A 25,661-nucleotide genomic window follows, 5' to 3' on the forward strand; every position below is an offset into this window, starting at 1 on the left:
TGAAGTTCAAAACTAGACCTCTTGCTTCTGAGGTAAAGAAATACACATTGCTAAAGAATTTAGAACTGAACTTGTATTCCAGGTCTATTCCACCTACTACACTCAGATTACTTATCAACTATGCTCATGATGTGACAACACAACTTGGAAATTATTCTAATCATATTCTAATTTACTGAAATAGCCATGCACACCAGGAAGAGGTATTCAGGGTTTGTCTGCATAATTCCAGAGAATCTAGCATGTGGCTACCTAAAGCAGTATTTTCAAGGTGTGTGCTCCCCTCCTCCTGAGATTTAAACTAGAGGTTAGTGTCATGAGCCTCTAAGAACCTTATTTCATAGCAAATACAAAAAACTAGGTTAAAGATAGTTACAGATAGGCACACAAATACACCATGAGAGAACTGAACATGATAAAAAGATTGTACTTTTCTCATTATTTGTTCTGTTGCCACGCTCTGAAAATGAAAGAGCAATTCTTTTAAACAAAAAATATACAATTAACGTAACATAATTAAGAACTGAAGACTGTCATAAAGAACATTCAAAATAGCTGAATCTGACAACACGTTCACTCCTGCATCTTGTAATCCATTCAGTGAAAAGCTCATTTCAGACTGATATAGCACACTGCTTTTTTATTGTAGCACACACAAAAAACAGACTGAGAAAGAAAATGAATGCTGCAAAATTCTAGATACCATTGTGCCAGCTATTACCTCAAAACATCCTTAGTAAACTAACTTAGCTTCTTAATTATTTAACCAAATACATACGAAGTTCCTACATGTACTGGATCCCATTCCAAGATGGGGAACCATTACAGATTTTCCCAGAACAATTTAAGAAATCTTGCTTTGGATTTTCAGCCTGGGACAGCAATCCCAGCTCTCCGTGTTCTGTCCATCCTCCTGCATTATGATCTACAGAAGATTGTAACTGAAAGCCACCTAAAGTTTTGCACAATGGTGGACTTTCTTTAAAGGGTAAAGCCTTCCTCAAAAGAAGAACAAGGGTATTCTATTCCAGAAGTCAGCATAGGTTAAAGATAAACACTAAATAGGCCTACAAATTTCAAGCTTAGCAGACTATCTTTTCTTAAAGAAACAGGTCAAAAGTCCCTTTCTCCTCAAAGAGAGGCAATAAAATTAAAGTGCATTACCTATTAACTCCTGCAGCAAGACTTGTTCACACTGCTGTCTCAACTTGGCAAACAATAGGGCTCAACCCATGTTAATTAACAGCAGCGGAAGCCACTCACAAAGACAACACTGAGATATTTCAAAGATAGATGGAAGCCTTTGGGCCACTCCTACGTGGCTCAGATATAGCAGCAAGAGATTGCACATGGAGCACATCCTAGCATCAGACACCATCTCAAGCAATGGTGAAGCAAGCCTAGGTTACAGTCTGTGCTACTGAGGCTACTGCCCTTGTCAGAAAAGTTGATATTTTATTAAAGAGGAGCAAATAGGTTTAATGTTATATTTGCCCTTAGCTTTTTCACACAAACAAGGAGCAAATCAAGAGAGAAGCCTTGCTTCAGGGAGGGGCTGTAGAAATGCTTCAGGAAGCAAGGCAAAAGGTAGATTTGGGATATTACACGGGGATGCAACTTGTTGATAAGGTGTTGATAGCTAAGATAACAACTCATGCTCCTGAAGTGAATACAATTAGCACTCTTTCCCCTCGCTCACGTGGAGTATCTCTGCCTTTTTCCAGATTCACAGAGGTATTTTTAAGCTCTGGATATGCAGCATATGTCCAATCATTTATCCATCTGATCCTTGCTTGGTCAGGAAATAAATGGTCTGCATGATAAACAGCTTCATAATGTGAAATCAAGAAGATGCTGTACAGGCCTGAACTACCATCTTTGATGGAGTTACCAATTGCAAGTCCCCAGGGGAAGGGCAGCCCTATTAGAAGACAGCTGTGATCTCCTTTCTCTGTCACCTGTCACTAAGCAGGATATTTAATCCTGTATCAGTAAGAAATTGAAACCTTATCAGCTACTTAGATTAGGAACTTCCAATGTACCGGGCAGGGGTTATTTGCTTCTCTGTGTTGGTTTGCTGTCACCCTACTCTTTTTTTTTTTTTTTCCTCATAGGTTAAAGACTAAGGGTAGTCTCAATGATAAGCAAAACAAAAACCAAAACTCTTAGATAACCTTGCATTGACTGGAATTCACAGGTTGCCATATGACCCTAGAGTGACCACACAGGAGGTGGGCATCAATTCACACCATCTGGAGTTTTTAGGATGTTGACCTCTAGGGAACAGTGAAAAGAAGTTAGATTTTTCACCTCTATTCAGTACCAGACCCCGAATTAAGATATTTTGTTTGTTTACCTGGAATCCAGATTTGCTATAACCTACAACTCTGCTTTGCCATGGGCTGACATATGCTCTCAATTTCTTATACACAAGTCAGTCCACCCTGTAACAGTATTAAGTAGTAGTAAATAGTATTGCCTGTCAGATCAGCCACCAGGCAAACTAGAGAAGTAGAGAATGCTTATTTTTAAATTCTAGTGCAGTTCACGTGTGGTGCAGCTCAAAGCTGCAAATGACTCTGAAACACAAGCAGGAACAGGATTGAACAGCAGCTGATCACAGATTGCGTGGTGGAGGGAGGTGTCCTGTTGGCTAAACGTGATGCTAGAAGAACTGCACAGGAGTGAATTTGCACTTGAGATAATTAGCTCTATGGAGAGCACAAACAATGTCTGTACAAGCTAAAACATGGTATAGTCATAAGTAGAAGAAACACCTAGTATCATAGTTAGCTCTGCCAGTATGCCTCAGATCTGATCATCAATATTACATATTCTCTATGGCTGTAGAAACTATGAACAAAAAAATCAAGAAGCAAAGGATGGGCCAACCTCATTATAAAGCACAGTAACTTGCACTCAGACACTCAGGTTTTAGCATCTGGGACCTACTAAGCAGACGAAAACAACATGATAAGCCCATCATGCAGTATCATTTAGAATTCTTGACCATCCCAGTCTTGTCAAATTCACAGTATTTCTGCCCAGTAGGTAAAAACATCCATACTAATATAAGATGAAAATGAAAAGTACCTTTACTTTTTACGTTGTTTGGCAATTTGAAAATGTATTTAATTGCAACAACTTGATTGGGAGGTAACTTCCTCAAAGTTATACAAGTCAGACCTATTAAGTACTGCTTCATTATCAAGTACAGATACTTTTCTTCCCCCCTCTGTTGCAACCTCTCATCTGGAATAGGCACTACCCAGCACTCGTCTCCCTGTCAAAATCTGCAGCAGCAGCAGCCAAGTGATAAGTCTTCATGTTTACCTTTAAGAATGTCAGTTGTTTGTGCTGTCAGTGCTCAGGTTTTATCACCAGTTCAGTGGCACTGAAATTGAGTCCTGGGAGGAGGGAGCTTGCATTATGGGAGAATAGTTAGATGCAAGGACAGCGGTGTTTTTGTGATTGAGAAGTCAGCTGCAATGCTAGCATTTACTATCAATTTGAGCCAGCTGCAACCATAAAGGAAAACCTGATGGCATGATGATAGCCAATTTGATTGCAGATTTTGTGTGCACAGAAAACTATGAATATGTTCAGCAATTCTCAGATTTCCCCTATATCCCACACATGGCCTGCAGAGTAGAAATAGTGAAGTATACATAATTTTTCAAGCCACATTGCTCTCTAGAAGAAAGCAAGCACTCCAAGACCTTTGATGGGCTCTCTAATTTTTTGTTTGTTTGTTTGTTTACATCTACTTGAAAGTAGGAATTCTTAACTGTACCTTGTTTGGCTTTCTTGAGCAGAGTCAGCTTAGTGGGTGATCTCATCACTGGAGGGGTAAAGCAGATAGATAAAGACCTAAATGTAAAGCGATTTTGAGAAATTAAAGCAACAGTGGATACAGAGAAAAAAAGGTGCAAAAAAATGAACAGGCCCAAAGCTTCAAGGAAGGAAAAGTCATGGGTATATACAGGAGGGTAATACTCCAACAGAGAATTTTTTTTTTTTTTTTTTACAGATGACTTGTATAAGCCAGAAATACACAGTCGGAACTCTTTCCTGAAACCTGAAGATACCAAATATTTTTTAAAATTTTTCCTACTTTTTCAAATGCATAAATTGAATTGGAGAACAAGAATAAACACAAATCAAAGAATTTCTCCATTTCAAATGCAGTAACCCAATAAGTTTGGAGAGGGCTGAGCCCACCTGAACTCATCCTACTTCACCTTCTACTTCTTCAGGAATAAAACAGTTACAGTACAGCTTTTCTTGTCCCCAAAACCCAGAACATCTTAACAGTTCTAGCAGATTTGTATTCAGCAAGCAATATTAGAAAGAAAATCATGAAAAGATAAATTTACACACAGAAGAAATTAACAACACTCTTGTCTTAACTGCAAGAAGCTTATCAGATTACTATGAACTTCAGTTAAATAGTAAAGCCCATCCCATGTTTAACAGTGAGATCCAAAGACAAGAAATGATAGTAATGAAAACAATGGAACAGAATACCTTGAACTGGAATCATTAAATTGATAGCACGTGAATGTAGAATTCTGTAAGATACTCACCAGTGGAGTTATGTGCTGCCACATAAAAAAAGAAGTGTCCTCACAGTGTACTTAGTGGGACCATGAAATTAGGATCACTGGTCTGATACTGACTATCATGTTGGGTGTTAAAACTGGATACTGCTCTGAGTTGCCAATGAGCAGGTTAAGACTAACAAAAGGAAATACTAGGAGAGGGTATTTGTAACTGGCACATGCAATTTCTCTAGAATAGCGTACGGAAAGATGAAAGATTTATCAGAAGACTCATATGAAGTAGTAAAAGGGCCAGTGGAGTGACACAGAAATGAGGTCAGTGATTCACAACATTCAGAAGTCCACTTTCCTTGCAAGCTTAACTCTCCCCAGAAGATGAAGGAAATGAAAGAAGGAGGCTTCAGTGGATGCTGTTCCTATCTGCTGGACTATGTATTACCACTGCACTCCCCACCTTATGGGCAGATTTAGTCCACCCTCATTTTACAGAGAGAAAACTGAGATATAGAGCAGAGTACACAAATCCCCCACGGGGACAGAGACCCTTCATGGCTGTTAGGAACCAGGTTACACGAACATAACCTGCAAAAGAAGGCTCCCAGCCGGGCCCCATCAGGGCTACATACCCAAACTCAAACCCAAAAAGCTGGCTAAGAAACCAACTCAAGAACTCAGCTGGGGGAATACAATGTCCATGCAAGGTTCCCAAGCAGCAATTCAGTTCAGGCAATAAGAGTAGACCGATATAAGCACTAAGATGATCAGGTGGGAAAAAATCTGCAGCACCAAGCCCTCAGGTAAAGAGCAGTTGGAGAAGAGTTCAAGCAAACCTTTCTTGTTAGCATTTCCATATATTAATCCCCAATAGGAAATTAATACTGTTCAAGAAGAAGTTAGTATGTTGTGATTAGTTAGACGACTATGGTCAAATTAATTCTTAAAAACAGTGATGCAGAATATTTGTTAACTGAACAGAAAAGAATCTGGGCTAAATGAGGCCTCACAGTACTACTTCCATTGTTCTTGAAATGGATAAGAAGGTGTCCTGGTTTCAGTTAGGACAGAGTTAATTAAGTAGCTGGTAGGGTGCTATGTTTTGGATTAGGAAGAGAAGAGTGCTGATAACATGCTGATGTTTTAATTGTTGCAGGGCAGTGCTTACACCAGGCCAAGGACTTTTCAGCTTCTCGCTCTGTCCTGCCAGCGGGCAGGCTGGGGGTGCAGCAGGAGCTGGGAGGGGACAGACCCAGGACAGCTGACCCAAACTGGCCAAAGGGGTATTCCATACCATCTGACGTCATGCTGAACAATATATAGGGGTGGCTGGCCGGGGTGGGGGGCCGGCTGCTCGGGGATAGGCTGGGCATCGGTCAGCGGGTGGTGAGCAATTGCATTGTGTATCACTTGTTTCGTACACATTATTAGTAGTAGTACTATTATCATTATTATTATTATTATTGTTATTATTATTGTCCTGTCTTAATAAACTGTCTTTATCTCAACTCCCAGGCTTCACTTTCCCATTTCTCTCCCCCATCCCAGAGAGGGAGGGGGGAGGGTGAGCGAACAGCTGTGTGGTGTTTAGCTGCCGGCCAGGTTAAACCACAACAGAAGGAAAGTAGGGTGTCTTTGACAGAAAAACATGTTCTGTTCAAGCATAGTTCCATGTATGCAAAGACAGCACAAGACTTCCTCCTGATGTGTCCAACTCAACAGAGGTTCTGCAGAAAGTTTTGACAGCATCTTACGCTGTCCCCCCATATGAAAGCCATTGTTTGATTTCCCTGTAACTGAAGCTTCCACAGCTGGTATTCTGCTATCATTTGGCTTTCCTTCTTTTCTGTATGGCACCAAGGTATCCTGCTAAAAGAAAGCATTAAATTATTATTACAGCTGTGCCCACAGGTATCTAAAGCACTGTTCTCAGGCTAACAGATTTTGTTATGAATTATTGGATTACTGTGGGCATCTGTTACTATGTTGAAAAAAAAAAATCTACCTCTCTCCTATATGTAACATGTAAGAGCTAACTAAAACCCATGATACACACTACTAAACCAAATCTTTTATTGTCTAGCAGTTGGTAATCTGATTTGCAAATTAACAAAATCCAAAGGAGCACCTGACATGATAGGCAAAACTTTTCAGCTATTCTCAGTTTAGAAACAATTTTGCCTCACTACTGTGATTAGGAGGTGTGATTTTTTTGGTTTTATTATTACAGTAGCTAGTGTGAAACCTGTATAATTACTTTACATTTCTTCTGCTCCTAGTTCTTATTGTCCCCACCTGAAGCCACATTCTTATGACATAACCACCTCCACAGCAGCCATCTGTGATGCCACAAGTTGATTATGACTACAGTCAGGAAAGCAACAGCAGGAGCAGATGAATTCTCAAATACTGAGTTCCTTTCTCTTGCAAAAGTATTTGGACATAAACATGAAATGAAGGAAGGACAAACAATGTAAAAATGTCAGCAGAATGGCAGCTAAACAATATGGTTTTCAAAGTTTACCACCAGGTGTTAGTAATTCTGTCAGGAAGTTCACGGTTGTGTGATGAAATAGGACTATACCCAAGAAAAAAAAAATGTTTTTGACAAGCCACCTACTGGTAATAGTAATATACTTGGGAATTTAATGGATTCTTTTACACTAAAAGATTATGTGCTCTCTTGCTAGGAATACTTTATTATATTATTATTATTTTGCTAATGCTTTTCTGGGAATATTCACACGATTTCCACACAACTACTAAAAGGCACAGACACTTCAGTGCTGTAGTAAATTCTAAAACATCTATGAAATCTTCATTCTAGAAAATTACGATACCTAACCCTACTGGAGAAGAGTGCTGTGTAGTTAGGAGATAGGCTAAGGAAAACAAAAATAAAATAAAATAAAAAAACACTTTTCCCAGTGTGGGCCTGTGGGCGGTGACAGAATACAGACCAGAAGAGGCTGAAGGAGAGCAACTAGGTCAGGGAGGAACAGCAGCAGAAAGTGGATGATCTAGAAATTAAGTGCTGTCACCATCACGGACCTACCCATTTGCGTCTTCAGCTAGTGATTTCACTGAGCCTACAAAGCCACTGTTTGCACAGCCTGAGACCAACCCAATAGCAGTGGTTTGCTACTCTATCCTTTGGACATCTCTGCCAGTCTACAGCTGAAAGCAACACCATTCTGTTACTTGTGGTTAGTTTTATCTCCAACTTTCCTGGAAATGCGGCAATAAAGAGGTTAAAGAGGAAGGTGAAACATAACAAATGATCTGTGTATCTATCAGATGCAATGTAAAAATCTCTGTTGCATACAAGAAATTGAATGAATCTGAAGCCAACATGTCTCTCCTCCCCCTTATTGCTGTACTAAGAGCAATGTAGGGAGTATGAGTCACAGCTGCTGTGAAGTATAGTGATTTTAGATGCAATAGCTGGGAACCAGTTCCCTCCTGATGAGCAAATGCCTTCCTAAGACTTGATCTAGCCCTCTGGCTGCTAAAGAAAAAAGGCCGAAGCCCTGTAGCTGCCTTAAAAGCCTAAAGCAAAAGTCTAGATCAGTGCATTTTAAAGACAACAGGTGAGGAGTTAGGCTTGTAGGGTTTTGAAATAATGAGTGCTAACTTGCAGTGCTGTGAAGCTAGGACTGCACAGTCCCCAGGCTGGTAGAATATAAACAAACCAACAGAGCTAAGGCTGTGAGTGTGCATTAGCTCATTCCACCTTGGTAATTTTAACTGCTGGAAACTCCTGGCTCAGGAGAGGTACAAAACAATAGAATGCATCAAAAGTAAATACAGTCTCTCATAATGAGGCTGTATTACTTAGCCTTTACCCAACTCTCCTCCACAATTAAAGTACATTATTAACCAATACACAACAGCTACTTGGTGATTTAAGTACCACATTACCTACTCTTAGAGATGAGTAATTCAAGGCAGAGAAGTTAAAGCACAGAAACTAGGAATAACTGAGCAGATACCACTTGTGCTGCTGAGGGCACAGGGGTATTAAATGCACCCCTCAATTATCTGAATACAAAGACTTCAGAGAGAAGACTGAGTTTGAGGTTTGTGTCCCATGGTACCAGGGTGGATGTAAAAAGAAACCTTACCAGTTCAAACAAATGTTGTTCAGCATCAAAGCAGTTATGAAAAAAGAGCTCTGTTTCCTTGATTAATTTAATGCTATATTTAAAAATCCAGTTCTATCACAGTTGCCTTCCATTTCCACAGTATCCAAGCAGCTAATAAGCCTCTCCCCATATCTCTCCAAGGTAGGAAGGGGCTCTTTCTTTCAGTTAAAATGAATGGAGGAGTAACTGACAATAGGAATGTTCTCTGTGCATTCTCAGTCTGTTTTAGTGCAGAGGAAAAATAGACCAGCCCAAGCCAGCCTGTGCATGCTGCTCTACTCCAAGTCAGAAGAGACTAACCAGGACAGCTCATCAGTAGGAGGTCAAAATTTCTGTCTGCAAGGCAGTAATTTTTTAAGCTCTGAAGCTCTTGGCAGCTGCTCTTGTAACTAGAGTCCATGTGACCAGGCCAAAGTCACATGGGAAGTCTGATGAGGGTCTTAGGGTCTGCGGTAGCACTCTACCAGGGGCTGGTACCAAACAGATTGCAACATCTCTTTTCTGATACTGAACAAAGCCAAGACTTCCTGAACCACATAGCGAATTGCCAAAGCCCCCTTCTTCTCCCAAAGCTCTGACGTTTGAAGTTGCAGCTTCCCATGGCACTGTTAAATTGCCATAACACCATGACAAGGCAGCAACTGCTCTGGGAGTCTTTCCACTTCTCCTCCACCAGGTATTTTCTTTGTCTAATAGCCTTGTCACCCAAATCAAACCAGTGACTGTGATTGCATTATGCATACTGTGGAAAAAGTTTCAAATGGGCATATGGCAAGCAAATCATAATTAATGCTTGGATTGGATAAACTGGTAAATGTGTAGTTAAGGGACAAACATAGTTTTGCAACTTATACAATAATCTTCCCAAATGGAACAGAATACTCTCCTCTCTCTCCTGCATAACAACAGCAAGAAGAACCTGTATGAATCCAAGCTTCGTCTTCTATTGTTACAGCAGCTGCAAGAGCAGTCTGTGATCTCTTCTGATAGCTGTAAAGTGCTTCCATATTGGTAAGTGCCTTATATTTTTGTAAGTACAAATAACATCCGTTTTATAACAGAAATGAAGGAATAACGAGTATCATCATAACTTCCACCAGAGTAAGTTTATCAGCTACAGTGGAGAGAGGAATTAACTGACAGCAGAGCTACAGATAAACATTTCGCAAAGTGTACATAATGCCATTAAAGTACATGAGGAATACTGTGCTCTGAGAAAGACAGGGAAGAAAAATCTCCACCTAGGCCATTACATATCACAGACATTGCAATAATTTATTGATATTTGGGGCATGCAGCTTTGTTATCCCTGTCACAGAGTGACACTGATTTCTCTCTCACAGAACTTAAGCAATCAAACTTGTCAAACTGACAACACTCAGAAAAGTCAAAAAAAAAAAAAAGGTGTTTTAGCACCAAGCTCCACCTCTCCACTTGATGAAGAAACGGTAAGGTTGCTTTTGGCTGGCCATAATGACCTTCAGTCTTTGGACCTGATCTTCCACCACTGCCTTTTATACTAGTTTACCAAGTTTTGGCATATGGACCATCCTCAGTGTTAATAAAGACTCCCTTCCATTGCTCCTCCCCTACCCTTGTTAATTACAATCCAGAACAGAAGAATAAATGGGATACATGGACTTGTATTGACCTTTAGAATTGGATGAAGTTCAGTGGTTCCTAAGGCAAGAACAAAATCACTGAGCTACAGTGTCCTAAAGAGCAGCAAATTGCTATGGCTGAAGTCATTGATGCTCTCCTAAGCATGTGGAAGAGCAGGCAATTGCAGCTGCATCATGGAAGAAGGTATACAATCCATGCAAAGATCAGCCTGCATCTGCAATTTGAAAGAAACTCGTAGGTGGTGCTATAAGCCAAAGAATAGCAATGGAAAAATAAACAGTTTACTTTGTGCAAAGAGATGTAACTTCCAAGGATAGGTTTTCAGAGGCAACAATGCATTTTCTCTAACGTGAATCTTCTACTGCACAAGTTCTAGAAGCCTGCAGATACCAGGACAATAAAACTTCTGATTGGAACACTAGCACAAAAAAATAATTGTAGAGACTTTGCTCAAGGCAAGGAATGATAAATGGCCCAGCAAAGCATTTCATTGTTGCAGAATACTACACACACTCCAACCAAAGAAAAAAAAATACTATAGAGATTCAAATTCTGAAAGAAACACAGATCTTGCAAAAACAAATTTTAATGAGCTACCTTGCTGCAGGCAGCCTTTGCATCTATGATTAATTCGATGTTTCCTCTCACATGTATTTTAGGAAGGGGGAAAATGACTGTAACTAACTTTCTAAAAGGTGAACATCAAAGCTTTAAACTGATATCATTTCAGATCCCAAATTTGTAACACTACATGTATATGCACAGGTGAGCAATTAGCAGCAGGTTTTAAAGAAAAGACTGATGTTTTTAAAAAATCATTAGTGATTAAGTATCTTGATTTTTTAATGACCAACTTTTAACATCCTCAACTAGATCTGTTTTCTGAGGGTTAGCGATTCCTTCTGTGGGGGGCCCTGGCAGCGAGTCCAACTGAAATCCTGAGTGAGTTACAACTTTCAGAAACCTCAACAAAAATCCTAGGAAAAGCAATAGCCCTGATTTCAGGGCTTCTCCTCTGTATTGTGCTATTCTAAATGGAGCTTGTAAAGCACGACGTGATAAACAAAAATACTAGTCTCAACTGCATTTCATGTGCTGTTGCAAAGACATCAGCTCCTACAATGGAAAAAAGAGAAGCAGACCTGAGGATCTGGCAGGCAAGTGAAGAATGAATTAAATTTACTGTGAAGAACTGGGTCTCTTGTGATAAAAACATCATCTCAGTTTAAAATGAGGCATGTATCACAAGCTCTCTCTTGTGACCCAAGTAAGACTTTTATACAGTTGTGCTATCTCCAGGTTTCAGAGTTTAGGGTCCCAATGTGCCTTGCAATTTACAAACACAGTGGCTTAAAACCACGACTTTATGTATCCTAGTGCTCCCACCATTGCACCTACAAGTATACATGAGGCAGTCACAGCAATTACAAAAGCCTGAAGTAGGTGGAAAGAAGGAAATGCTGGGCAAGATACAACCACAGACATCTGTACCATATGGCTGTTTCCAACTCTGCTGTTAGCAGCTAAGCTGTAGAGCAAGAGCCACACATCACACAGAGAAGAGAGGACAGCAAACTCAGCAAAAGCCTGTATTGAATTATGTTCCACAATAAATACAGTAATACCTGGCTCTTTATATCTTTTCTCTCTATTCAGTCTGGAATTACAGGACTATTCTTTTGGCCTTTCATTTAGCTATTTGGAGAAGATTCCAATAGCATCAGAATTTGTTACTTCTTCTCACACTTGCCCCTCAGACTTGCGGTGGAGTTCAGCACTCCTTTCTGCTCTAGGCTGCAGTGTACTAGGATGGGAGCTGAAATTCAAGATCTGTTGGAAGAATTTAAGTATGTCTCAACATATCTCAATTTCCTCATCAAAAACTGACATATTTTAAAAGCACTCGATGCCTTATGATAACCTGAGCTTACATGACTTCATTCAAATGGCCTTTCTTACTGCTTTATGTTCACGCCATTGCCCTTTTACCACTCCTTTTACCAGTTTATAGAATTGGTGTAAACCATCCACAGTGCACATCTTAAAGAGAAGAAGTATTACTCCTCCAGAGTTCCGCAGATAATGTTATTAGAGATCTGATTCCCCTAGCAAGTACATTGCAACCTTAATAAACCATGTATTTGCATCAGGGGATTATTTCTATGAGTGCAGGGGAACAGACTCAATTAATAGTCTTTCTCCATCCCTGACTGTTGTGATCACTGGAGCAATTCTGTACTGCAAAAAAGTAGCTCCAGAGTAATATACTGATGTTTTTTTGTCTTTTAAAACAAGTCACTTATTTTATGGCTACAGCAGATGCACTTTCCTTGCTCAGATTTAAGAACAGGCTGGTTATATTTCTCTTTATTTTTGCCAGAAGCTTTGTATTTTGTGTTCAATGGCTCAGGACAGGGCTGATTTAATTCCACAAACTATGGTTGATCTGTTTTGTTTTTGTTGAGCAATAGCTCACAAAAATAATCTCTATGACTGCAGCAATTGGGCAGGATTAGAAAGTCAAAGGTCTGACGTACAAAGGCATGTACCTTTATCATTAATTCTGTGTGCCTCCATTATCAGAGGGTAATTCAGATAATCTTCTCTTTGAATTTTACATAAACAATTCCTTGCACCTTTTTTCCTTGGTATAAGTAACAGAATTTTATCCCCTCTGCATGAATGGAAATATATTGAGAACTACTACTGAGAAAATAAAGCAGTCCCTTAATTTGGCTGTAGGGTACCTGATCTGAACAGCTACTCAGGACTCCTCCCGTACCAGCCAGCACCCGCTGGCACCATTCTGGCTGTCAAACAAGCTGCCAGCAGCAGAGTGAACTGAAAACTCTGCTCTCACACCTCCTGGGAGGTTCTCGCTTTCTACAGTAATGTAAGGGCATACTGGAAGGCTCAGGCAGGGTGGTTTGTACTACTAATGCCTCTAAACAGGTCATTTCAAGATACAGTGCTATCAAACTGTTGATAGCCCTTTCCTCTCACAAATTCAAAGTCATCTACCTCCTCAGTGAAAAGCTGTTTTTAAAATTTGGACTACTGTGAAGCTAGGTAGCCAACATGCATAAGCAGAATTTTGGTCCTCAGCCATATTTGTACCTGGTGCAGGTGTACTGTTAAAACGAGTCAGTTCCCTTGGTCTCTTTGCTCTTCATAAGTGTCTCAGCGTAGGAAAGTGAGACGTTACTCACCCAAAGTTCTGCAGGTCCTGAAGAAACTTTACTTGAATAGTGAAATTTCAAAGAATAAAAATTGTAGAGCATATACAAAGGTACTTCTGCAACAGTCAAACAGTTCAGACCTACAGCTTTATTTGCTGACTAGTTTTCGCTTTTCCCCATAACTGCAAATTCTCTCTCTCCTGACTTACCACAGAAATACTAATATATCATTTCTCCCAGTCACAAGGGAAGCTAATAGACCTCAAAATAGAAACTATCTTTTCCCAGTTGAAAAATTCTGTCCTATTGTCTCTTCATTTTCCATAAGCTTATAATCAATCTCTCAAACCAGAATATCATGCCTTTCTTCTGGTTCTTCATTCACTCAGAGTGAATTTAGCCCTCTGAGCTAAAGAGACTGAAAAGTCCTTCCCCAATCCTAGTCTCTCCTTCTCTCTCTCTCAAAATATTCATCTTTATGCAGTTCTCCCCCTCACATAGGTGATGTGATGCATTTACATTTGTTTTATTTCTTTTTTTTGTTTTTCTTGTTGCTTGTGGTTCCTACAGGCCTTCTACAAACTCTAGGCCTCAGAACATCCCAGTTCCCAGCTGACAGAAATACAGCTTGCCTTAAAAAAAATAAAAAATAAAATGCCTTGTTCCAACCTCCCCATTTCAATAGTTAATAGAGCCTTCCCCTTCTCCTTTTATCAATTTTTCTCAAAATGTTCTTTCTTCCCATTATTCCTGGGCTCTGATGACAGCTGCTCTGTTTTATTTCATATTTTACAGCCAGGTATCCTGTCTTAAAATTCAGATGAGAGGGGGTGGATAGCTTTCTTAGCAGTAAATACCTAGGAAAGTGCCAAGGTAAACCTGTCCCATCTCTGTCACCATTTTTACTCTTCAATATAGAAGGGCTGTGCAGTGTCAGATTTCCATTCAGAATACTGCTAGATTTGCTGATTTTAGAATCAATTCTATTGATTTGTTGATTTTGGAGGTAAGAAACAGGATATTTTTAATTTACAAAAAATATTTTTTAATTTAAAAGAAGTGGTCTACTCCATGCGTTATATCCACTAACTTATTGACTGGAAGGGTGGAAGAACCTATTCATCAGTTCAGCAGAACTGTTCTGTTTCACAGTATTTCTTTAACCTGCTTTGTAAATATTTAGTATTCAGGGACTGCTGGGGTGTAATTTAAATTGCAGGGGGTATTCATTTGTCTGTTGAGTGATCTAAGCAATTGTGAATGCATCAGGGCACTAGAAAAAATAATTCATTTTATTAGCAAAATATGCCAGAAATAATTCAAACACCGGTAAGGAAGAGGGATATCTGTGAATGAGAAGCACAAAATCTTTGTGAGTAGTTGACTGTCATGATAATCACTTTTTTAAATCTCCGATGCTGCCCTATCATGTCCCACGCAAAAACAGTTCCCTGAGGATCTAGAAATTCTGACTGAGCTTGCTTCCAACAAAACAAAATAAGAGGTGGTTAGCTATCATGACAGCTACAAGGGCAATATAAAAAGGCTGAACATTTCCTTTCATCAGTCTGAGTAGGCAGAATTAGAGGTTTTTCCTGATTTCTCATATTTTTTACTTTTTTTTTTTCCTCTTACATCCTCATCCATTAGAAATATTATTAAAAAAAATAAGGTAAAACCTTTGCACTTGAGACAAATGAATATATGAAATAATCACATCAGACAGGTTCAGAAAGCATGGAAAAAAGAAGCTAAGATACATATTCAAATTTCAGGCTTTCTTCAGACCTTTCTTGGAATACAAACAATAAAAATGGCTGCTTTGCTTTAAAAAGAACACAAGTATATTTACAATACTCTTCCAGTGGCTTACCCATTTAAACTAGGGAGGAATTACCAGCACTGCAGTAACAACTCCTAAAGGACGGATGTCCCTACCTACTCTGCCATCAGCATTTGAACTCAAAGTGATAAGCATAACACTTGTTCAGCACTGAACTCTGTAACAGAAACCTAATCTCAAAGAAAAGCACTTTTGAGAAATATACCTGGTACACACTGTAAACTATCATTTGATTGGGCTTCTGCTGGGCTTTTGGGCTCCCTCCAATATGCTTGGATTTAATGTAGATATGTATCAAGCTAAAAGAGACCTGAGTTAGACTGCACTTGACTGACTGCAGGCAAACACCAGCCTATGCAAAAAATCACCTTCCCAAGTAACTGATTGATATGGTTGGGCTGGATATAACACGGTATTGTATAGTCTTTAAATGAAAGGCAGCAGTGAAGCAGACAACATCCACTGCAGGATAATGGAGATTTATATACTCCAGACAACCAAATCTATTTCCTGAAAACACCAGGAGTGAAAATTGAACCTCTGAAGTCACAAGAGTTACACTTCTTTTAACCATCAGTTAGGATAGCTATTATTTATTTATATATATATATAAATGTTTTTTAAAAAAAATACCTCTGGAGTCTTTTTTTTTTCTTCCTTCTGTCTTCTTTGTAACTTTTCAGGTTTCTCTACCTACTGTCATGTGAAGTCTATTTATTTTCTGAACTTGTTTTCTTCCTTTTGGAGTGGATACACTGGTTTGTTGTTACAGGATTGCTTTAGGAGCTCTTTTATCACAAGTTCACTCAGAACTGTCTAGCTGCAGAAACACTGCTGTGCTATAGGAACCTTGTTCAAAACTAGGACAGGGTGAATGCACAGTTTCCCTATATTTATTCATTTACAATAAGTTTTTTTCTAAAACAACTGGAGGATTTAACCATACAAATCCCTTTGACTCTCAGTGGGATTTGTTCTCCTAAATTCTCTAGATGCTTTTGACATTCTAAAGCCCCAGTCCTACAATAACTCTGCTTTGTGTTCTACAGTGTTTTTATTTCACAATCGTTCTACTGAACTGACTTACAGGCTTGCATATTTGCTGATCAGCACATTTTAAGGAACCCAGAGAATATGCATTAAATTCATTGTGTCCCATAAGGTAATCATAAGTATTTACAACAGAATATTTATGAATCTTCCACTGCCCCGGAGCACAACCTAAGGACATTAGAATTCAGGAAACTGACTCTGAAGGATCAGCACAAGTCAAGACTGACTAGGAGAAATGTTTCATTGGATAGTTTCAAATTTCCACTCATAAGTCGGAGGAAACTGTGGACTATTTTGAATAGAATATTAGCCACATTCAGTTTATTACCTTACACTCAGTGGGGCAGTGCTTCTGATCAAATTTACCCTATTGAACATGCTGAACTCCTCACCTCTGCTGAGCATTCCAGAACAGCAATACAGAAGCAGTAGGAAAGGTAAAACAAAAGATCAGAAAAAGCAAAATCATTATACTTACCTTTCAGCTTTCCTACATTACAGTGCTCAGCAAGTAAGTCTAAATGGCAACCAGTTGTGGTGGGGTTAAAACCTCAAAGATCTCAAGTGGGATTATCTGTACAGGATGCCTAGTGTGGAACATGAAGAAGCCTTTCATTTCTTTGTATTTCATGTCTAAAAATTAAACTGAGTTTGGCCCAGACTCACTGCAATCGATTAGACTGCCACATCCTGCCTCATGACTAGGTCTATAAGGATTAATGTTTATACCCCCAATGAGACATAGCTATGTTTTTCTCCAACAAAGCAGCATTCTCTAGCACAGTCTGTACAGTTTTGAATGTTTTAAAGCCTCTTAAAAGAAAAACATTGAATAAACTGCCAAAATTATCAACTTAACTCAACGGGATTAAAACAAAAAAGATGTTAGAGAAAATATACCCACTGATAAAACAGTCACTTGAGCCTAGGAGATTGCAAACCAGCAAGCTATTCAGCTATTGCAAATAACTCCCACTGACCTCCTCTCATAATATCTTAGTCAACAGAAAAATATGCAAAACTAAAGTAAGCAAGTTTTTAAATATATCTTTGAATCAAGAGAATGTTTTAAGAAGTTTTTGTTTGCTGGTTTTTATTCAAGAATTATTACGTTCTATGCCAGTTAAACTTGTACACAGAGTAGGTGAAGAAAGCAAAGGTAACAAAAGGTTGCAGGTAAAAAATATTCCAGTACTTCAGCCTAGAAAGCCTATAATTATAAAGCAAAACACTATCAATACACACTAAATACCTATGTCATTACCTACCTTTTGGGGTAATTAACCAGATGATTGGATTATTAACTTTCTCTTAAAGTCTAAATTTACTGTAGGCTGTACAGAGCTAATTCAAAATCTCTGAGCAGCCTGGCAACACATTCATCTGGCTGTGTCAAAAATAATATAAAGCCTGAAAAGGCTTCAGCAACTTGTGTTGGTAAGCTTTTTAGAAATAAAATCATTTCTTACTTTAGGGTCACAGTCTGTATTTTGTCTTTTACAGCTCATATGAGCTCAGCTTGAGGCTTTTTTTCCCCCCCCCTCCTCCTAATTACTGGTATAGATTTGACATTCAACTTTTTTTTCTAATCTCCTAACTTAAAACAAATCCATTGAAATTAGTAACAATGAGTCTAAGGAAATTGTCAGCAACTTAAACCAACAGGCAGGTGACCGCAATGGAACTGTGACCTCCCCCTAGTCAGCTAACCATGATCAAAGAGAAAATAGATCAATTGTAAGGTTATTAAAAGACAAAGGAAACACAATGGATATTGATTTAAGTGAAAACAAGCTTAGAGAAGCCTAATTGTTAATACAGTCATTTTAATGGAAGAGCTATTCAAGTGAAACAAGGCCCACCATATGCCCTTGGTTACAGAGGTCTCCTATTATTAGTGTACACACTCGATTAACTACTTACTCAGCCACTCATCTGCAAATGACCAGAACTTTGTAATTGATCCCGGTGGGACCACCAAGATTTCCCAGTTGCATGTAATTATTGACTGTTTCATTATGTCATTCAGTTGTCACCTGCATGCCAAAGAAATCCATTTCAAGCCACAAATTGCTTTGTGATACTTCCTTTAAAATGTATTCATGTGAAGAGACGTTTTGTGAAGCAGAATTCTTAAAAATAACTACAATAGATAAGCAATTGGAGTGAATTAATTTTACCTGATTCAATTGGTAGCCATTATGATTACAAAACCAGCTCAGCTTGCCACAGAATTCTCTATTGATCCACTCTCATCTTGCAAGAGGGGTAAAGAAAGAAAAGCATTTAAGGGTACCTTATTATCTTCCAGATTACAGATGAGGGCAGGAGCAGAGTGCAGTTTTCACTGTATGCTAGCTTCAGTAATTAGTGTGTCAATAAAAGGAACAAAATGTAACAGAACTTGGAGAGTCACTTATTCTATATAAATAACGGTTTAGCAGCTATAGACAATTCCACCATTAAAAGTCTGAAAAAGACAAAGTTGGGGTAGTTTCAGGAATTCAGGCTACTGGTTAACTTTTCACAGAATACTCAAAGTAATTCTCAAGAGCCTGATATCAAAGCCAAGATGTAAGATTTGAAATTCAGCAATAAAGGCTACTCGGATTTAAATGTAACTCCAATGTCACTCGCAATATAGTTTTGACGTGTAAATGAGTATTTGTGTCACAGATTTACTTACTACAGTACAAGAAAAAGGTACATAATGATCCTGTCTTCCAAAACACAACTGCAAACTTAATTGCTCTTCTGAAATCACCCTGAGTTACACACTTGAACATTCTAAACTTGTATGTTCTGAAGATATTAATACAGTTAAAATAAAGTCATTATCACAGTTTCAGAAAAACTGTGATGGAAAAATAAACCCTATAATGAATATCTGGCAGGGACAGGTATAACAAAGCCTATATAGATTGGCCTAAGGATCAAAGCTGACCAGGGAATAAATAGCAATAGACTGGTTCACATTTTCCCTGCCTGTGGTCTATGTGACAAATCTTTCTTGAAAGAGAAATTGCACCTACCCATTTTCCTAAAAGAAGGTTGGGTCACCAGAAGTGATAAAAGGTCAACATCAATTTTTCTATATAACTGTCTGCTGTTAGAATGACACATTCATCAGCTTGTTCTCTTAATGATGTAACATGATAGATATGGTTATTTCAATGAGTGCTATTCCTTCTTGGCTTTATGCCAAGAAACAGCTTTTGTCAAAACACAAAAAATATTACAAAGTTGCTCAGAGAGATTTAAAACAAGCACACACAAATTTCATTAGTCACCTACATGAGAAAGGAAAACATTATCTTAAGAAAACCACCAACCAAATAATCCTCATTTTGAAAATGGCCAGATACTATTCAAGTCCAAAATATAAAAGAACATGTACAAAAAACATTGGGTAGGAATTAGATCTGATTTCAATGTTGATTTTCAATTGTTTCCTAATGCTATAGCAATATCTAGCAATAAAATGTTCTGTGACAACAGACATAACATATTTCATAAAACTGTTTAGAGATTCTCATTTGTTTATTTTTTCTAATACACTTTGATTTTCTGACCTCTCTTTTCATAAGCAGCATGATTTACAACAGATCTAGGGCTTGATTACACAGGATACAAGGGCAAAATGATCTGGGGTATGAATTCATTGTTCACTGTCTAAGCCTCTGTATGGGTAGAAATTTTAGCTCTACCAGTCTTTGCTGAACATATATAAACTCCAGTGTTTAAATAGTTTGAAATTTATTCAAAGGTGGGTACAGAGTAGAAGAGTTTTCCCTGACATGAAGCATCGTTGCTACTGCATACTAAATATCTGCTCCAAAATAAGGGACTAACATTATATACCCCCCATGATTGTTTTCTGGAAAAAATATATATCACTAAAATGAAAAATTTCTATTTTATTTGTGCTTTGTATGCTGTGCTTTTATTTTTATAAAGCTGTGTATGCTTTATTTGTGCTATAAGCCAAATAAGCCATAAGCCATTTTTGTAACAGAAACGGGTACAAGTACTACCAGCCCTGCCTATACTCGGAAAAAGGTCCAGCCTATAACACTGAGTATAAGAATGCTGAGGCAGAGCTGAGTCATGCCCCATCAATAAAACCATCCAGCAGAGGCATACTGAACCTTACACAGATGTGAACGCGCAAGAAATTGCCTGAAACCTTTTGCTCAAAGAGACAGCAAATAATGGTCAGACTCAAGATCTGCAGAAGTCAATCAGAAAAGCCTCCCACTGATTTTAAGGGACTGCCATTCAGGGCGTGATATTTGTTTTCATGTAACCAAACTATTCCATAGATTTCTAGACTGAATTATCATCTAAGCATGAGTTACAATGTAAATTGGAATGCTTTCAAGTATTATTGGCTCTTCAGAAGTGGAGTTAAATTCACACTAAAAAGCACTGTCTGACAAGCAGGAATATGCTGATTTCACAAAAATTCTGTAAGTTCAAGTGGTAAGGCTATGAAAGCAAGAACTCTGTTTACAGACTTGGGGACGGGGGATGTTAGCAACCCGAGCCTGCTTCACCCTCACACAGCGCAGAGTACAACTGGGATTGCAACACATTCAGTGATGACAGGAAGCAGCAAGGATCATGGTGGAATTTTGTGGTTATTTAAAGCTGTTTTAATCAATAAATTACTCATATATGCAGTTTTCCAGCTTAGCCATACAAAGGCAGCAGTGCACTGTTCAGAGATAAATAATGCTTATTAACATCTTTTCAGCTTTCTTCCTTACAGTGTGCAAATTGCTGTTATTTCATGTTTAATACAATGCATTTCCTTATTTTTAATCTGTAATTCTGAGACCTTGCCGAAAGCAATAGGAAACAAAAACACTGCCTTTTCCCAATCCCTACCTTTCTGAGACTGTAATGGGAGTGGAGCTAATGAGAATTGACTGAAATCTAGCAGACATGCTTCTTATCACTTCTGCTGAAGACATAAAGAATCACCATTTTTCTACTGCTGGAAGAACTGGATTAAAGTGCTACAGCATAAAATAATCCATCTCTTCTTTCTTTCTCCTTCTCAGAAATTAATCAAGTTTCGGTCACTACAGTTATTATTTATTTTAATGTCAGATATAGCTGGCCTGATATCCTTTTCCTTAACACAACATCATTTCTTCTCACTTCGCTGCAGATGTGAAGTTTGTCTTTAAGCTTTCTACAACCTTACCTTAAAAATGCTATTTTCCACTGACAGTTGTGCTGTGTGAGTCTCACTGCTAATACTCAGTGCAATAACACTAAAGCAAAACTTCCCCTCCTAATCTGATCATTTTCTTTTCACTCTTTAGTATTTTCTTGTGTTGCAAGGCTTTCTCTAATTTAGGAGTGTGTTTCAATGGTGGTTTACTTTATTTTTCACTCATGCTATTCTCATTTTTTTTAACTGAAAACACTAAAGATTTGTATTATACAATAGACATGCAAAACAGATTATAGGAAAAAAAGAAAAAAGAAAAAAAGAAAAAAAAACTAACTAAAATTTCCAAAGATTCTGAGAGTTGGAGAAATCGACAATGAAAACATAAAAGTTATTAGAAGGGCTGATTCAAAGGTACATTGAGTTCTCAAATTAAGTAGCTCAGAATATGTTATTGCCCTCTTAAAAACAACCAGAAAAGTGGAATCTCCCCTTTATTCAGCCATCCATTTCCACAGAATTTACAGAAACATGGTCTTTGAGACGATTCAGCTCAATGCTTAATGGGTTCATACGGTATTAGAGAGAACTCGAGAGAGACTGTATAACAGCACACACCTCATTTTCTCAAGCTAAAACCATTAGTGCCAGGGAGCTCTGTAAGAAAAGCTCTGCCCCTTCTCAGCCCATTGACTGGCACAAAGTTTTTCATTTCAACCTTTACTTTCATGTTTCAATGTGGAGAGGAAATCAACGTGAGGCTGGTGTCCGTCCTTAAAGGTAGCATGGATATATATAACATACCTGTACCCAAGAAGAGATGTCCATGAATACAACACACCTGCTTCAGGAAGGGTCTGAGGAAGAGGACGACAGACCTGGACAAAATGTGTTTCAATTACAGAAAAGAGTCTTCCCCTCTGCACAGGAACAGACACTTTGTTCTTGTGAAAATCTGAAACCCATCAGAGGACAGCGAGGACAATAACAGCTCCTTTTGATCTCTTGCAACTTTTTCATTCCTTGGATGGTCTATTAATTGAATAAGCAAAGCAAATTGAGCTGTCACAGCCCCTTCCTATCTACCTAGATTTCAGAACCAGTTGAAGGTCCTGACAGCCTTGTGCTAATTTCTATTCAAGAGCATGTGGAAAGGCAAGGCATAACGGGAGGGGTTGTCTTTACAGCTGATTCACATTGGATTAATCAAAGTGGAAAGTGGCGTGCCTCTTGTTGGTTTTTTTTTTGTGGAATAATGTCAAATGGGATTAATTTCAAGGCTCTGAATGCAGGTTACCACGTTTTCTCCCAAGCAAGCAAGAAAGGGCCATGGGGCAGGACATCACAGGGCTCCCCGCCAGCTGGTTCTGCTTCACACTCCTTTGCCAATTAGTCTTGCAATGTCTGCTCCAAACAAACAGGTTACCAATGAGCTTGTTCATTAGGCCTTGTTTCTGTGGCTTGTTTCGTCTGTTACAACAACCACTTGTTTTTATGCTCTGGAGCTGGCCATTCAGGGGCATGAGGTGAAAAGTAAGAGAGGGAGAGACATAGACAAATGCCTCTGCACCATCCTCGTTCTTGCTCCAATAGATCTCCCTAGTGAACATGTGCCTGACTTCCCCAGGAGCAGGGCTGCATGGGGAAGGTGAAAAGCACAGCGCAGCAGTGAGGAGCTGTCCAGCCCTGCAAGCACAGCACACTCCCCTGCCCCTGACCCACAGGCCTGTGTTCCCTGAACTGTAGGCCACGCTGTATTTATCTTAAAGGAAATGTGCATTTTCAGATATTTCTCAGTGACTTTGCTGTGAAAAAGGAAATTGTCATTCATTTTAATTGCAAAAGCTGGATATGGCATTTTCGGGTTGGCATATGTTTGGAAAGACTGAAGCTTTTATTTTCAACAGAATAACTGTATTTAGAGGTGAAGTTGATGGTCACATACTAATGCAAGTAAAAATCACTAATGTTCCTCAGCTAAGCTGTGATAAAGATCTAAACCAAGGATTTAGAAAAAAAAAAAAAAAAAGCACTGAAAATTTAGAGGCGCTTAGGAAATGAGAAGTAAGTCTGCTGTAGAACTTAACACTAACAGACACCAGCATCTTGAGTCACTTAACAACATAAAGCTCTTGCAGATTTTTGAACTAAGCAGAAAGGAATCAAAACCAATGCTCCCTACTCCGGCATACTGATGTTGCAGAACATCGGTCCAGGTCATCAAAGTGAAAAATTATTTGAGCTACATCCCTCCTAAACAACATACATGCATAGTAACACTTCAGTTATGAAGACATAGCACTGAAAGACTTAAAAGCTTTCTACAGTGGCTAGATATTCCCGTCTTTTACTGGCTGAATTTTCCTACATGCTGTTTCTCATTTCAGAATCTGTGGCTGTCACAGAAAAACATCTGGTTCCTCTTTCTGCTGTGTGCTACACGTCACAAAAGAAATTGTAAAGCCTGTCGGGGCAAGAATTTACCTCTTCCCTCCCCTCCCACTCCTACAGAACCACTTTGATGACTGCTACAAGCATGATGAAGTATTTGTCTCATGTGTTGTACTGCATCAAATTTTCTGAAATGCTAAAATACAGATTTTGGAATGTCATCATTAATATAATCTGCTGTAGAGGCCTTGTTAGTTTTGGGGGGGATCTTTGTAGCTAGGTAAGAAAGCAGCAAATTAACTGTACTGCTTCCATCAAAAGGGTCCATATAGTACCGATTCTTTCACCAGCCACAGTCTCCCCTGCCACCACACTCCTCGCAGCCATACACACCTCCACCCAGGCTGAGAGTCTGTAGGGCCTCTGCCCTAACAAGGCTCTCCATGTTCTTCTGCCACAAGGAGAGCCTCTGAGACAGCTCTGGAGCTGGTGGTAGGTGGAGCCATGGCCTTTAGTTCCAAGAACAGAGGCAACTCTCACCTTATTAATCCTCTTCAGCTGAAATAATTGCAATATGCAAATTGTAACTAGAAGGAAGTGTTAGAACAGCCAAGTTCACACTAGTGTTGCAAACACACTGCAGCTTGGTTTACACATTAACATTTTGACAGCATAATTACATCAGTTAAAAACAAGGAGATGATCGCACCTCCAGTACCTTAGCTATGGTAGGCAGAGCTGGCAAAATCAGCAGTTCAACTTGTTGAAGCCACAGAGAATCTGACATCTGACTGAAGCAGAACTAGGGTTGTGCAGGTACTGCTCAGTTGGCTGTCAACAGGTAACAAGAGCTGATGGCAAGAAATTATACCTGGGGAGCAACTACGAGCAACTGCAAGCACTACTAGCACACATGGATCTGCAAGAGGATGACTTCCTCCCTTTTTTTTTTCTTTGTTTTCACTAGCAGAGAAAATCCTATTGAATTCAAGAGGATGCTGAAGTTCTGTCACAAGGCAGTGTCTAACTACAGTTCACGTTAACTTGGATGGGCCCATGATCATAATGATTAAATATAATCATTAGGAACTTGGCTTAGCTGCAAGTGAATTTCTCAAATGTAGCATACACACAAACCTCCCTATACTTCTAAGTACATATAAAATGTTAGTAATGAGCTACTTATTACCTAGAAACATATGGGATAAAAAGTGACTCAGCAGGAAAAAAAAAAAAAAAACTCAGCTTTTAATAACTGCTATCAAGCTAACATTTACCTCACACTCCTTAGAGAAGTCAGGTTTTGCTTGAAGATTTTGTACTGTGAAATCAATGAAGACACCGAGTTCTTTATAGAAAACGAAGACATCGAATCCCTGTTTTAAATGGGGAAAAAAAAACAACATTGAATTTTCAAGAACAGTACAATTTGTACTTCTATAATAAGATGTGACCAGCATGAATTATGACTATGATACTATTAAATAGTTCTGGTTCATCTACTATTCTTCCCTCAAGAGCAACTTCAATTTTCATCTCCATCGAGGTTAAAAAATACTGAATTAGAAGCATGTTTCTTTTTCAATTCACTTTTCTTTAAAACAGAACAGGGGAGTTAAAAACAGCTTGGACAGAGGGCAAAGAACTATGTATAACTAGAGACAAGTCAGCAGTAGTGTAGTATAAAAA

The 25,661-nt window shown here is 38.8% G+C and overlaps 1 protein-coding gene across 2 annotated transcripts in view; it reads right to left on the bottom strand.

Moving 5' to 3' along the window:
• The window catches only part of GRID1 (glutamate ionotropic receptor delta type subunit 1), a 699,294-nt gene extending 673,943 nt beyond the window's left edge, over positions 1–25,351 (bottom strand). The window contains exon 1 of one of the 2 annotated variants that reach the window (XM_067000680.1): positions 25,250–25,351. The gene's annotated coding sequence lies outside the window, so the exon portion shown is untranslated. Of the gene's footprint in view, positions 1–22,385; positions 22,576–25,249 lie in introns of those variants that run through there. The other variant, XM_067000677.1, reaches the window with a different exon arrangement.
• Between the last annotated feature and the right edge of the window lie 310 nt (positions 25,352–25,661).

The sequence above is a fragment of the Anser cygnoides genome, chromosome 7, assembly GCF_040182565.1.
Source record: "Anser cygnoides isolate HZ-2024a breed goose chromosome 7, Taihu_goose_T2T_genome, whole genome shotgun sequence".
Taxonomy (NCBI): domain Eukaryota; kingdom Metazoa; phylum Chordata; class Aves; order Anseriformes; family Anatidae; genus Anser; species Anser cygnoides.